This window comes from Ambystoma mexicanum, chromosome 11 (assembly GCF_040938575.1).
Source record: "Ambystoma mexicanum isolate Mex_15411 chromosome 11, UKY_AmexF1_1, whole genome shotgun sequence".
In the NCBI taxonomy this organism is placed as follows: Eukaryota; Metazoa; Chordata; class Amphibia; order Caudata; family Ambystomatidae; genus Ambystoma; species Ambystoma mexicanum.
The window spans coordinates 523,068,577-523,083,043 of NC_090934.1; the positions used below are offsets into that span (position 1 = coordinate 523,068,577).

The following is a 14,467-nucleotide window of genomic DNA, read 5'->3' on the forward strand; positions in this document are numbered from 1 at the left end:
TGAATGAGCTCCCATTAGCCATAAAGAATACATCAAATTATTTAGCCTTTAGAAAGGCTGTTAAAACCTATTTCTTTTAACTCTTTAGCGTTTTCTGGGTTGTCCTTATTCTCTCTAGTGCCAAGATACCCTTGGGTGACTGCACACTCAAAAAGTACTCCTAACATAACATCTAACATCATAGGTTGGTCACTCTTGGCTCTGTCAGGTCCCATAGGTGCTCCTGCAGTTCTATAGGGTTATTTGCATTTAAGCATCTGCAATCTTTGCTCAGGATCTTTTGAACCTTGCAGTTTCTGTGTTGCTACATTTGGCTAATAGCAAAAATAATAAAAGCAATGACAGTATGTATATGTATCTGTCCTCTAACTATGTAACTGTACGCTCGTGTTCGTCATGTATTTGAATGTGTGTTTGTGTCCCGAAATGTGGATGGCACGTGTGCTTCATGTCTAAATCTGCTATGTTGTGGTGTCTCTAATGATGTCAGCAACATAGTCTACATCCCCACAGGGACAGATCTGTACCATTCCTGGTCTGCATGGAAGGCTGAAGGGATACCTCTCAATGTATATGTCAATCCTTGGTCAGTTAGGAAATCGTCTGAAATAGAATGGATGATTGCAGTGTTTCCTGGCCTTATTTCTTGTCATGAATTTAGTGGGGGGGGGGGGGGTGGCAGGATCCCGAACACCTCTTCAGTTGTATTCAAGAAAAAGTATGAAACACAGGATACAAATGGTAGAGAACTGCTGTGTATTGCAGAGTGCAGCCATGAACAGTATGAGGTGACCCTAATAGTTTTTTTCTAGAAGTTCCATTATTTTCTTGTAGAACAACAACGTTTAAATTGGGACCCCGGGTGCAGGGTGTCACGTGGAGTGCACAGCAGTGTACAGTCAACAGCAGCAGGAGACGGTGAGAGGTATTGATGGCTGCCTTTTTGCACCATCTTCCCTTTGGCTTCCTTCTTCTAGGGACTTGGTAAGGCATATACTAATTTACCTTTGAGAGGATATTAGCAGTCTCTTTGTTTGGAGCAGTTACTGGTGAATTTGTTACCTGGGGCTTAAACTGAATTGGCTGCTCATTTATCTCACACCTAGGATATGTGTCTTGTGCCTCCTTCAAAGCTTTCCATTGCTTTCTGCTCGCTGCATGCTCCATTTGCAAGAGGAAGTTTGATACTAGTCTACGCGGCAAAACTGTGCTTCTGGACTCCTTCCACCAGAATACATTGTGTGTGTGCCATGCCCCCTGCTTCCCGCGACTCGACCCAACGCCTTCTACATAATCGCGGGTGCACGCGCATCGGCGTGTGTATCCGGAAGTGCCCTGCAAGTGCTGTTGGGCTGTACTGGCTGGTGACTTTTGCCTCCTTCAAAGCTTTCCATTGCTTTCTGCTCGCTGTAGGCTCCATGTGCAAGAGGAAGTTTGCTCCTAGGCTATGCGGCGAAACTGTGCTCCTGGACTCCTTCCACCAGAGTAAATATTGGGACTGACCATTGACTCTATTTTGCTGCTCGTGCTTTTCTTTTCTTTGAACTTTTATTATTGACTGCGTTCGCTGTGCTGTGTACTGTGAGACGTGTCTTGTTACAGCCTCTATAAGATCTTATTGGCTGGTAAACTCACAATATCTGCTTCTCCTCTTGCAGATACATTGTGTGTGTGCCACGCCCCCTGCTTCCCGTGACTCGACCCGACGCCTTCTACATAATCGCAGGTTCACGCGCATCCGTGTGCGCATCCGGAAGTGCCCTGCAAATGCTATTGGGCTGTAGTAGCTGGTGACTTTTGCCTCCTTCAAAGCTTTCCATTGCTTTCTGCTGGCTGCAGGCTCCATGTGCAAGAGGAAGTTTGCTCCTAGGATATGCGGCGAAACTGTGCTCCTGGACTCCTTCCACCAGAGTAAATATTGGGACTGACCATTGACTCTATTTTGCTGCTCGTGCTTTTCTTTTCTTTGAACTTTTGTTATTGACTGCGTTCGCTGTGCTGTGTACTGTGAGACGTGTCTTGTTACAGCCTCTATAAGATCTTATTGGCTGGTAAACTCACAATATCTGCTTCTCCTCTTGCAGATACATTGTGTGTGTGCCACGCCCCCTGCTTCCCGTGTCTCGACCCGACGCCTTCTACATAATCGCAGGTTCACGCGCATCCGTGCGCGCATCCGGAAGTGCCCTGCAAGTGCTATTGGGCTGTAGTGGCTGGTGACTTTTGCCTCCTTCAAAGCTTTCCATTGCTTTCTGCTCGCTGCAGGCTCCATGTGCATGAGGAAGTTTGCTACTAGGCTATGCAGCGAAACTGTGCTCCTGGACTCCTTTCACCAGAGTAAATATTAGTACTGAACATTGACTCTATTTTGCTGCTCGTGCTTTTCTCTTCTTTGAACTTTTATTATTGACTGCGTTCGCTGTTAGCGTTTGCTGTGCTATGTACTGTGAGACGTGTCTTGTTACAGCCTCTATAAGATCTTATTGGCTGATAAACTAACGATGGGCCTCATTACACGGACGGCGGTAACCATGGCGCTATCAGCGCCATGGTTGCCGCTGGTATTTTACCGAGTCCGCCATGGTGAATGGCGGAATTACCGCCCTATTCCAAGGTGTGTGGGGGCAATAATTCCCCATTCACCATGGCACTTTCCCATTCCCATTTTTGCCCCCATGGGGCTCAATGGGAAGGGGGAAGGCGGTAATTACGGTACTGCAAATTGCAGTACCGTAATTACCTCCTAGGTCCCTTTGCGGGTCCCGTCCTTAACGGCTGGTAAAACCAGCCGTTAAGGTAGGGTCCCACAAAAGGACCTCGTAGTAAGGCGGTAAGGGTTTACCGGCACTGGTACCCTTACCGGTACAGAAAAACCCTTAGCGCCATCCATGTAATGAGGCCCATTGTGTGTGTGCCACGCCCCCTGCTTCCCCCGACTCGACCTGACGCCTTCTACATAATTGCGGGTGCACGCGCATCCACACGCGCATCCGAAAGTGCCCTGCAAGTACTGTTAGGCTGTTCGGCGTGGTCGCGGGGCAGGGGCTGGCGTGAATAAGGTACTGTAGTCACAACCTGGGTTTATTGATTATGCTTGGTAATATATATATTTTTTTGCCTGTGTACCTAGTCTTAAATCTCTAGGGCTTGCCATAAGTCTTGCTCATTTTGCGTTAGTGATTGTTTGTGTGGCAGGATATTTACATTCATGCCTACCAAGGATTAATGCTCCCAAGAATGGCGATATAAGTAAGAGCAGTGTTAAGGCTTTGGAAAATGGAGGAAGTCCTCCTTTACGGGCAAAACAGAACCAAAACAAAAGCAAAAATAACATAAAGAAACTAATTCCGCAGAATAGAAAGAATACTTCTGGGTATAAACAGAAGCAAGATAAAGTACCTAGGAATAATTGGCGGTGGTTATTAAGAGTAGAAGCAGAAGCTTCAGAAACTGAAAACATCGAAGCTGAAGAGGGAGCGGGTGTGATATTTTGTAGAGGGTCGGAGGGGATGATTGCTCTGACCTCGATGTCAGAGAATTAAAAAAACAAGGGCTCCAAGTGTCTGCGGAGTGGCCCGCCTAGCTACATTGGGGTTGCCTTGCTGCCAGAATGAAATATGCAGGGGAGCCTTCTAAGTTTTTTCCCTAAAAAAACAAAAAGGATGGATCAAATTACGGTTGTCCCTGCATCTAATATGTTGAAATCTCAAGAGGCAGATGCTTGTGTGCAAAAGATTACTGGGGACCCCCACAACAACCTGACGAGTTCATCTGTAGTGAATGGGGGAGGTGGGAAGGGGGTGCCCGTTCAGGCCTAAGTAAATACGCTGGGTTTAGATCAAGCAGTAGAAAGAGGTGCACACTTACAACCCTTGCATTACACTAATGGCGCTAAGGATGATAATCTGTCTTTTCAATCAAATGGGCCAGGGCGTAATAGATGTATGCAACCCCAGCTTAAAGAAGGGGTACTGGAAACCCAAGTTTGCGTTAACCCCCCTCAGGGTGTGGAATTTAAGGGACTGGAAGCAGAGGCAAACTCTTCAGAAGGTGGCCCGAAGATGGAACGGGTCATTAGAAGGGTTATAAAATGAATGCTCGATGGGCATAAGAATGATCCAGCAGTCAAAAGCTATAATGCCCCTAAGGAAAGTTTAGCCCAAAGTCTGGTAAAAAGTCCTGTTGTAAATGAACTATGCCAAAACCAGAATCTAAAAACTATTGAAACACCTAGGGGCATCCCTCTGCCTAATGGTGAACAATTTGATGTTGGTGTAAATGAAGGTATAAGTGTGCCAGCTATGGGTGGTAAATTGGGCCATGACTGCCTTGTAGGTCCACGTCTGGTGGGCATCAACTATCAGCCTTTTGGCTTTGCTGAATCCCCTAGCATATTCTTACACTACCTATTTAACAATGGAGAACCTCCATCTTTAAATAGACCAACTGTATTGGCACTGTTTGGGGAAATTCCCGGCTTATCCTTCATTACTTCGGGGGACATTAAGCTGATTGACTTTGTTAACCCGATTAGATATGACTATGTGAGGGTTGTGTTCTATTCAAGCACAATCTCTGAGGCAGTACAGTTAATAAGCTGGGGTATGATTTGGAGAGGGTGGTTATGGAGAGAGGAAATGGTGCACAGGAGGGGGTCGATTATGGTTGAGAATGCATATTCAAATGCTAATGACCATAGCAGTGGTTTTGGGGATTCTAGCCTCGGATGGCTGGCTTTAACATTGAGAGGCTCCATTTCACAGCTGCAGGGACTGAAGCCCAACAGCTAGTAGAGCCACAACTTTTTCTCTTGTGAGTTGGAATTCAAGCAGGAATTGGTCAATGAGGAATTTCGTTGATATCTGTGCCCTACTTAAAGAATGTACAGTGACATGTTTACAGGAAACTTGGTTTACTTCTGTTTTTATTTTGCAAGGTTTTATTGTTCACTCCAGTGTGGCTAAACAGGGTCTCATGGGTAGACCAGCAGGTGGTCTACTTATTGCAGTTGCAACGTCTTTGGGACCAAGTGTTATATAAGATTTCAAATTGGTACATTCTACTGTTAGTACGGCTTGATTCCAGTTTGTTTATCAGAATTGTAATCTCCTGATTGTTAACATCTATTGGATTTTGAAATTGGATATTGATAATGAGCTCACAAAATTGGGGGAAATGATGATGAAATGTCAAGAAATATCTATGAATTTGGTGGTAATAATTACAGGGGATTTCAATGTTGAAATCTCTTGTGATCCCTATTTGTGCAAGGGTGAAGATTCAGGCAACCCAATTTGGAACCAGGGGAAAAAGGCCTTGCAGGGGCAGCAGTGGAAGTCCTTTTTGGATTCCTGGGGCTTGATCAATGCTATGGGTCTCCTGAGATGTAAAGAAATTTGCACAACATGTTTTAGAGGGTGCCAAACCAGAGCTATTGACTATGTATTCCTTACAGATTCACTTATAGGATTTGTGAAGGACTTTAAGTTATTGAAGACGGACTATAGTGATCATAAGATGTTGAATCTGAATTTTGTGGGGAGTAGGGGCGGGGGAGGAGCCCACACTTAAAAAACGGATTGTGTGGCACAGGGGTAATATGGAGAAAGTTAGTGCGGTCTTCTTAAATGACTTTAATTCATCTAGTCTTGGAAAAAAACATTTACTGTATACCAAAGACTCCTTTTCACATTACGTTGGAAATGTAATCTCTCAAGCGGCAGTGGCTTCTAAACCAGGCTTGGTTGGAAACAAACATACCCATTGTTGTGATTCCGCCATTAGAATATTTAAAAATAAGAGATCCAGGGATCTGAGGCTGATGGCTAAAGCTTCACTCCCTTTGGTAGTGGAAATAGCATTAAAGAAAAAGATTGGCAACTACTGGAAAAATAAGATCAAGGAGCGTAGAGCAATATTGTATCAGCTAGATGGGGAAAATATTCTTTCTGCGCTGAAGGATAATACATCCAGATCTTTTTGGGCCTTGGTGAACAACAAAGCCACTTTGAATAGCGTAGGCCTCTCTACTGCTATATCAGAGAACCAGTGGATTGGGCATTTTGGCAATCTGTATCAAATGGGACAGTGGAATGAGCAAATTTGATCAAGTGTGTATGACGTTGATTGGAATATAGAGGTTAGCCAGGAGGACATTGGTATGCTGATAGACAGGGCCTCAATGACAAGGGCAGCGGAACCCAACAGACTGGCTAATGTCATTTTTAAGCATAACAAGCAATTGTGGACTAAGATACTGTTTGTGTTGTTTAAGGACATTTTCCTGACGCGCAATATTCCTACCTCCTGGCATATTTAATATGTGGTACCTGTGTATAAAAAGGGTGATTGCTCAAATCTGCTCTATTATAGGCCAATAGCCTTATTGGACGCTGATTCTAAAAACTTCTCAGGAATCATCCTAAACCATATACATCATTGGATTAATAGTAATCGTATCCTATCAAAGCTACAATTTGGGTTCAGGAAAAATGTGGGGACGGACGTGAGGGGTCTCTTGTTGACTGTTATGCAGGGTAAGGCATGGAGAAAGGAGGCCGTGCCGATTTATATCGCCTCCATTGATTTGTCGATGGCGTTTGACAAAGTGGATAGAACATTGCTTTGGGAAAATTTGAAACATCTGGGTATGCCATTGACCCTTCTCTCTGTTGTAATACAGCTTCATGAGGGATCCCAATTGCAGGTCAGACTCAATAATCAGGGTAGTCTCTCCACCCTAATTGATGCCCCGAATGGACTGCTTCAGGGTGAGTGTTTGTGCCAACTATATTTAATCTGTATGTATGTATCAGACGGAAAGTAGGGGCTGGATGAGACTGCCTTTGCACCTCCTGTGATTGAGGGAATTAAAATATGCTGGTCTGCATATGCAGATGATTTTATGTGTTTTGGTCATACGCCTATTGGACTACAGCGTTTGTTGTGCAGGTTTCGAGAATACACTGATAAAAATCATTTAATGATTAATGAAAATAAAACAGTTGTTATACCCCTTCATCTGTGCCCCTATGTAAAACAGTACTCCTGGTTTTTTGACCATATAAAACTTGTGGTAAGGCCTAACTTGTGATATCTGGCTTATCCTATCTTTGGAAACAAGCAGAAGTCTCATTATGGAGACTATCTGGATGACAAAATTAAAACCTTTCATGCTGCAATAAAAAAAATCGATAGCAAATTTGGCAAGGTTTCAATTATGCCTGCGCTACATTTCTATAAGCAGAAACTCCTACCACAACTTTGCTATGGACTGGAGCTTTTACCTAGATGATTCATGGTAGAACTACGTTATGAGCTAGGTCTAAATTCTTTGACGTGTATGATAATATAGAAAAAAACTTGCACTCCTTAGGAAATTGGTTACCACTGCGAGAGGAACTCTGTACGATCTATTGGGTTTGGGTATACATAGTAATAATATTACCTCTGTCTATATAGCTGAACTCAAAGAAGAATGTGTGACCTATCTTGTAATTCTGGGCCTCTCATTAGAATTCTGAATGTTTAATCATACTGTAGTAAAAATACGCTTGGAATGGTGGGATTGGGATACCACAATGAGTGCTGTTGTGGCTACATGCTTTCATAAACAAATGGTATTGCACTATAAAAATCTGGGAAGCGTGGAACCTTATTTAATCTTGTTCCCTGACAAATCGACCAGGCATATGTTTATGTGATTCAGGTGCAATGTTCTCCCACAAGAGAAATCCTATATGTTCGGAGGTCAGAGTTTGGGCTGGTGCAAAGCTGTAGATTTTGTCAGAAATTCAGAGAAATAGAGTCTCTTGAGCATGTGTTGATTGATTGTCCAATTTTGAATTCTCATTGGATCCAGTATTTTAGCAAATTTGTTGTTTCCACTGGTTTAATCAATCTGAATGCCCTTTGGTGGAAAATGTTACATGGAAAGGACAAATCACTACAAATGGCGATTGTCAGTTATCTGAGAAATGTTTGTTAATTGGGGGCAGAAAGGGAATTGAGTGATGAATTAGGAAATAATGAACTGTAAAATACTGTATAAATAGAAGGCTGTTATATGGAATTGTATCTTATGTCATGTGATTATGATATATTTATCCAATTTTGGGGGTCTGCGCCAGCCGCGTGCGCCAAAATCCATTTCCACGCACAGCGTATTCATGGATTTTAACATCCAAAACCAGACGTGGCACAGAATGGCGCAGTGACCCTGCAGCAGCGCCAGTTACGCCCTCAGCCCCACCCCGTGCGCCATGCACAGCACACAAATCCCGTACATGGCGCACAGGCCATTGGACCAGCATACAGCCCCACAACCACGAAAAAACCTGTAAAACTCCCCGCGCACCCCTCCAAATACATGTACACCCCTGCACGGGGAGTTTCACATGCGATTGGGCCTGTGCGAGCGGGGTACGTGTATGTCGGGGGTTCGCAGGAAGTTACACACGCGATTGGCCCTGTGCGAGCGGGGTACGTGTATTTCGGGGGTGCGCGGGAACATTCACACATGATTGGGCCTGTTTGAGCGGGGTATGTGTATTACTGGGGTTCGCAGAGAGTTTCACACGCGATTGGCCCTGTGCGAGCCGGGTACGTGGATTTCGGGGGTGCGTGGGAAGTTTCACACGCGATTGGCCCTGTGCGAGCGGGGTACGTGTATTTCGGGGGTGCGCGGGAAGGTTCACACACGATTGACCCTGTGCAAGTGGGGTACATTTATTAATGGGGTTTGCGGGGAGTTTCACATGCGATTTCGCTGTACGTGTATCCAGTGGGGTGCGCAGGGAGTCCCACACATGAATTGGCAGTGTGGGTCCTCCCAGGTGTGCCCTCTACCCTCTCCACGGCCCCTGCAGGTAGCCCACACCACAGGGGACTACCCAGCACCCCTGGTCATGTTCCACACGTAGCCCATCCACCATGGGCCTGCCCCAAGCCATCCCACATGTCACCTTGCACTAGTGATCACCAACTCATGTCCCCCAGCACCCCAATCCCCACCAGTGAGGCTCAGGCCCCGACTCATGTACCCCAGTACCCCCACCCACACAGCTTTGACGGGCACCTGCCAGCAGGTCCCGACTCATGTCCCCCAGCAAGCCCACCCACCCGGTAGTGACGGGCAACAGCCAGCAGGCTCCGACTCATGTCACCCAGCACCCCCACCCACCATTGACGGGCACCTGCCAGCAGGCCCTGACTCATGTCCCCCAGCACCCCCACCCACCCAGCATTGATGGGCACCTGCCAGCAGGCCCCAACTCATGTCCCCGGGCACCCTCACCCACCTGGCAGTGAGCCACAGGCCCTGACTCATGTCCCCCAGCACCCCCACACCCCAGCATTGACGGGCACCTGCCAGCAGGCCCCGAATCATGTCCCCCAGCACCCCCACCCACCCGGCAGTGACGGGCACCTGCCAGCAGTCCCCGACTCATGTCCCCCAGCACCCCCACCCAGCATTGATGGGCATCTGCCAGCAGGCCCCGACTCATGTCCCCCAGCACCCCACCCACCTGGCAGTGAGCCACAGGCCCTGACCCATGTCCCCCAGCACCCCCACCCCCCGCATTGATGGGCCCCTGCCAGCAGGCCCCGACTCATGTCCCCAGCACCCCAATCCACCCAGCAGTGACAGGCACCTGCCAGCAGGCCCCGACTCATGTCCCCCAGCACTCCCACCCGCCTGGCAGTGAACCGCAGGCCCTGACTCATGTCCCCCAGCACCCCACCCCCCAGCATTGACGGGCACCGGCCAGCAGGCCCCGACTCATGTCCCCCAGCAGCCCCACCTACCCGGCAGTGACTGGCACCTGCCAGCAGGCCCCGGCTCATGTCCCCCCAACACATCCCTGTGCAAAGAACCAACCAAGTATCCCATCCACCCCACATTGAAATGCCCATTACATGATGCAACACAAATGGCAAGAATGTACATCAACACTTGTCTGTCACACACACACAATGGGTGCTGGTGATTGTGAAAACCTACACCGTGACATGCATGAAACCAATGAGAGAATACCACACATCAAAGTAATAAACCAAAATGTATTGAACTCAAATAGAGTGTAATCAAATGAAAATACGAAAAAAATGTTTGAAATAAAGATGAAATGCAGCATGTCTAAAACACAAAAATAAAAACATGAAGTCTGAATCAAAATAAATGGAAATGAAAATGTGTCCAAAAGTCTCCGGCCACCAAATGAAATCCAAAGGAAACGGAAACAGTAAAATCCATTGCTCCATGGTGAGAAAATAAATAATAGATAAATCCACTGTTCAACTATATACAAAGAAGTAATCCAGGGTCCATGAGCCCAACGAATGAAATGAAACCTAGCAAAAAAACTACCTAATAAAGAACTATATACAAAAAGGCGGGGCATAGTCCAAGCGCCCCAAATAAATGAGAAAGATAAAGGAAACCTAAAACTACAAACTATATACAATGGCGGCGGGCTAGTCTGACGGCTCACTTCCCGATTTCCCGGGCCAGGGCTTCATCGAACTCCTGCTCGATGTCCCAGAGGCGGTCCTCTTCCATGGCCCAGAGGGTTCGCAGGGACGATGACATGTTGACCTCCAACTACCTGCGAATTGCCTCGAGGCACTCGACCCGCCTCAGTGCCCTCCACATGGAGTTCTCCACCCTGACCATTGTGAGCCGTGCCTCTTCTGCCGGCCGCCATTCCGAACCTATGGCCTGGCCCAACCGCTGCCACACAGAAGACACTTCCAATCCTGGGCCCTCCTGCGCTATGGCCGATGCCTGCCCCTCCGATGTTGAAGGCCGGAGCCATCATGTCTCCCACCTTGTTGCTGCTGCTGTGCCTGTGCCCTGGCTCTTGCTGCCTGCACGTCCTCCTCCGGCTGGGGTGCAGTTGTTTAGGTGACCAACCCTGCTGGACGTCCGACTCCCGACTGTGGCAGGGATGTGTCCTCCACCAGCCTGGCTGCAGGGTCAAAGGCAGCTCCACAGGGTACCCAGGTGATACATGAATGGGAAGATGGCATTGAGGACGACTGGCGCATAGGGGGTTCAGGTGAGGAGGGGGTCGGAACAAAGTCCAGCATACGGAGGAATCCAGCCCTGGTGACCCGTCCCAGTAGGTCAACGCGGTCAACGAGGCATCCGAGATGACGTGCAGTGTCTTCACGAAAAACACTGCAGGTCACCTCGCATGCCCCGTTGATGCAACGCTATCCCAGACAGGACAGGCTCAAACCGGTCCCGGATTGCCACGTCTGCAGGGAGAGGAAGGCCAGTTGTTGTGCGCTCATCCCCTCCCTGAAAACAGGTCTGGACGTAGGCATCCCTGCTGGTGCAGGATGATGCAGTCACAGGATCGGGGACAGGATTACACACAGGCACCTCCGCGGTGGCCTATGCTGCCTCCTGTCCCTGCCCCTGCACTGCACCACTAGCACCAGTGGAATCCCCACCTCCAGACCCCGTGTCCCTTCCACAGCCTCCTCCTCCACCAAACCCTCCACCAACCTGGATGACTCCATGCCATCTTCCTCCATCGGACCCTGTGGGGTCTCAGCTGCCCCTTCTGCTGCCGAGGAGTCCACCACCGACCTCCACCTCTTGGACATACTCTCGGCAGCTGCGGCCTGGGAGGTGGCACCAGACTCCTCACTCCCCGACGAGATGACAACCTGGGAGGGGAGCCGGGCCTTGCGTCTCCGGCTGGTGGTGCGATCCCTGCCGCTTTGCTCCACAGCACCCTCTCCGCCCTCTTCATCAGTTGACGCTGTAGACAGGGAGAGATAGAACACAGGCATCAGGGCACTGTACAATGGACTGATACACACATGACAGTTGCACATGAGTGGCAGTGCAAAACTACAGACATGGCATGATACTCCCCAACACACATGTCATTTCAACTCACACACATGAGCAAATTCACAGGAATATTGCACCAGACAGCACCGTCCATACAAAAACAACAGCAGGAGCAGCCAAAGGTGAGCCTGACGTCACATGAAACACAGGGAAGGCACAACACATGCACACATGCCACCAGAATGACATGCATCTGTACATCTCCACCACTGCAGTGAAAATGTCACCATCCATGTCACATCTGACAATCAGCCTCCTACATGTCAGTGTCACATGCATCCATGTTGCATCACAGTTGCACACTTGTCAAATATACACACAGGCACATGTACACAGTGTAGATACATGCAGCAGGAACCACCATCCATCTGTGACACCACAACCATGCCAACGTACATACACAGAAATTCAAACATGTGTGCTCCCAAACCTGCATTTGGCCAGCATGCTTAGCAACACACACACCATCGATGTGTCTCACACATGAGAGGACTCACCTGTGGCAGCCTCACGCCCCTGTACATACACATCCATGCATGGCCCTACAAAAACACATGTGCAACCTGCACACTACTGGCACACCACAACACGCACAGTGTCCATTCAGCATGCATGTACACTTACCACTCGACTCCAGACGGGTCTGCCTCTCAAGGGCCTGGATGTGGAGCGCTGGGCATATGCATTCCAGGACCCTCATTTGGTGGTCGGACAGGTGGCCCCGGTGCCCCTCTGCATCCGCTGCCTTCAAGAGGCGTCTGGCCTTGTTGAGGGTCCTGGACCTGAAGTCCTCCCAGCACGTCTGGACATGTTTGATGCTGCGGACTGCCACCCCCTCCTCGTTGATGGCAGTCACGATGTCCATCCAGATCCTGGTCCGTCCTTCATTGTCGGCGCGCAAACTTCCAAAGAGGGCATCATACTGCCCCAGGACTTGCTCCACCAGGACACCAACTTCCCTGGCACTGAAGCAGGTGCCCCTCTGCCTCTCTGGCTGGGGGTTGCCAGTGGTGCCAGATGGTGTTGTGCCCGACATGGCAACCCCAGAGGCAGGTGTGGGTGGGCAACTGGGTCCTGGGGCTGGGCTGTGGAGCGATGGTATCCCAGTTGGGAGTCTTCAGTTCCAGCAGGGGTGGTCACAGCAACTGCACCCCTGGTTGACGTGCAGGCACCAAATAGTAGGGCACGTGGGCAGCAGGCAGGCAGGCAGCAGCAGATAGCAGGTGGGAGTGTGCACGGGGCTCTGGGGGGCAGTAATTCGGCCTTCTGGGCAGGAGCGTGGTCTTCCGTGTGTTGTTGCGTGGCCAGCTTGATATGGAGTGATTTGGCAGGTGAAAAAATTGCACGTCAGTGTGTAATTCGGGGAAAGGACCTTAGCGCATAAGCACGTAAGTGACGCGATGCGCTCAGGCCTTTCCCTCAGCACGGGTTAAAAGTGAGCAGGGCCAGCAGTTCGCTGTACATGCCTTTCGTGGAGACCAACGTGTGTTGCTACTTCGTGTTGTTTCATGCCCCATCACAACTTCACAGCGGATCAAGGACATATCTCTTCTTTTGGCGGGGGTATTGGCTACCCGTGGTTTTCATTATCACGCTAGTCAGACGGTGAGTCACGCACGCTATTTTTTCCACTGTGGGTGCCTCTGTGTATCTCACCCATTTTCGAGGTCATAGTATCCTGCGTGTCCCACGCGTATGCGTTTTTCGTGTTACTGGGTGCCACCGCGTACTGCGGGAGGTTGATTCCACGCACGTAGACTGCAGGGTTGCGTGCACGATTTTACTACAGTTTTGGGGTGCCTGAGCATTGCGTGACCCGTCACTACATCACCGGGGTCACATACAGCCTTGCAGGTGCAGGGGGGCTGTTAACATCTTGCATCCCACCCCCTTCACCCCAATTGCCCAGGACAATTGTGGTGTACACCTCCCATTGGCACTCCTCCATCTATGCCGGCACTACTCCATCTGTGCCATGGTTGGGAGGCCACCAAAGGTGAGGGGCGCCTCAGCTGTGCATCCTCCTCATGGCGGCGTGGTCAGGGATGTGGCCGGGGTGACCAGGGAGTAGGGGGACTCCAGGGTGTACAGGGTGGCCTCAGAGGGGGAAAAGGCAGGGGTGCACCACTTGAGCATGATGTTGTGCCATGTGTTGGTGCAGTCATGCCACCACCTCCTGTGGTTCCGGGAGATGCAACTTCTGCATCTGGCACTGGCGCCCGTGTGACGCAGCAGTCTGTTTCATTGACTGCCACGGGCTCAAGGGTAGTGGTAGCTGCAGGTGCAGCTGTGGACACCACCACCCAGGCTCAGGGTCTGCCAGCGCAGGCTGCGTTGGCACTTGAAGAGCCCTTGGAAGATTTCCAACAGGCCAGGAGGGAAACCGTAGGTGCACGCAGGGCTGCCCTGAAAAAGACATGTGTCCCTGGGGCAGTAATGTCATCTGCTGCCCCGAACAGCCGGGTGTTGGCAAGTGCAGGGGCAGATGCATCCAACAACACCCTGGTTGTGAGTCTGCCAACCAGGAAGTCGCGGTCAATGACCCTGCCACAGCGGATGTTGCTTCGCAGGGTCCATTAGAGGGCACCTAGCTGCCAC

The 14,467-nt window shown here is 49.4% G+C and overlaps 1 long non-coding RNA gene across 1 annotated transcript; it reads left to right on the top strand.

Annotated features, from left to right (window-relative positions):
• The first annotated feature begins 1,331 nt into the window (after window positions 1–1,331).
• On the top strand, window positions 1,332–2,530 carry LOC138504734 (uncharacterized). The gene is made up of 3 exons (XR_011279935.1): window positions 1,332–1,485; window positions 1,659–1,911; window positions 2,085–2,530. It is a non-coding gene; the product is annotated as an uncharacterized lncRNA (long non-coding RNA).
• Window positions 2,531–14,467: the final 11,937 nt, after the last annotated feature.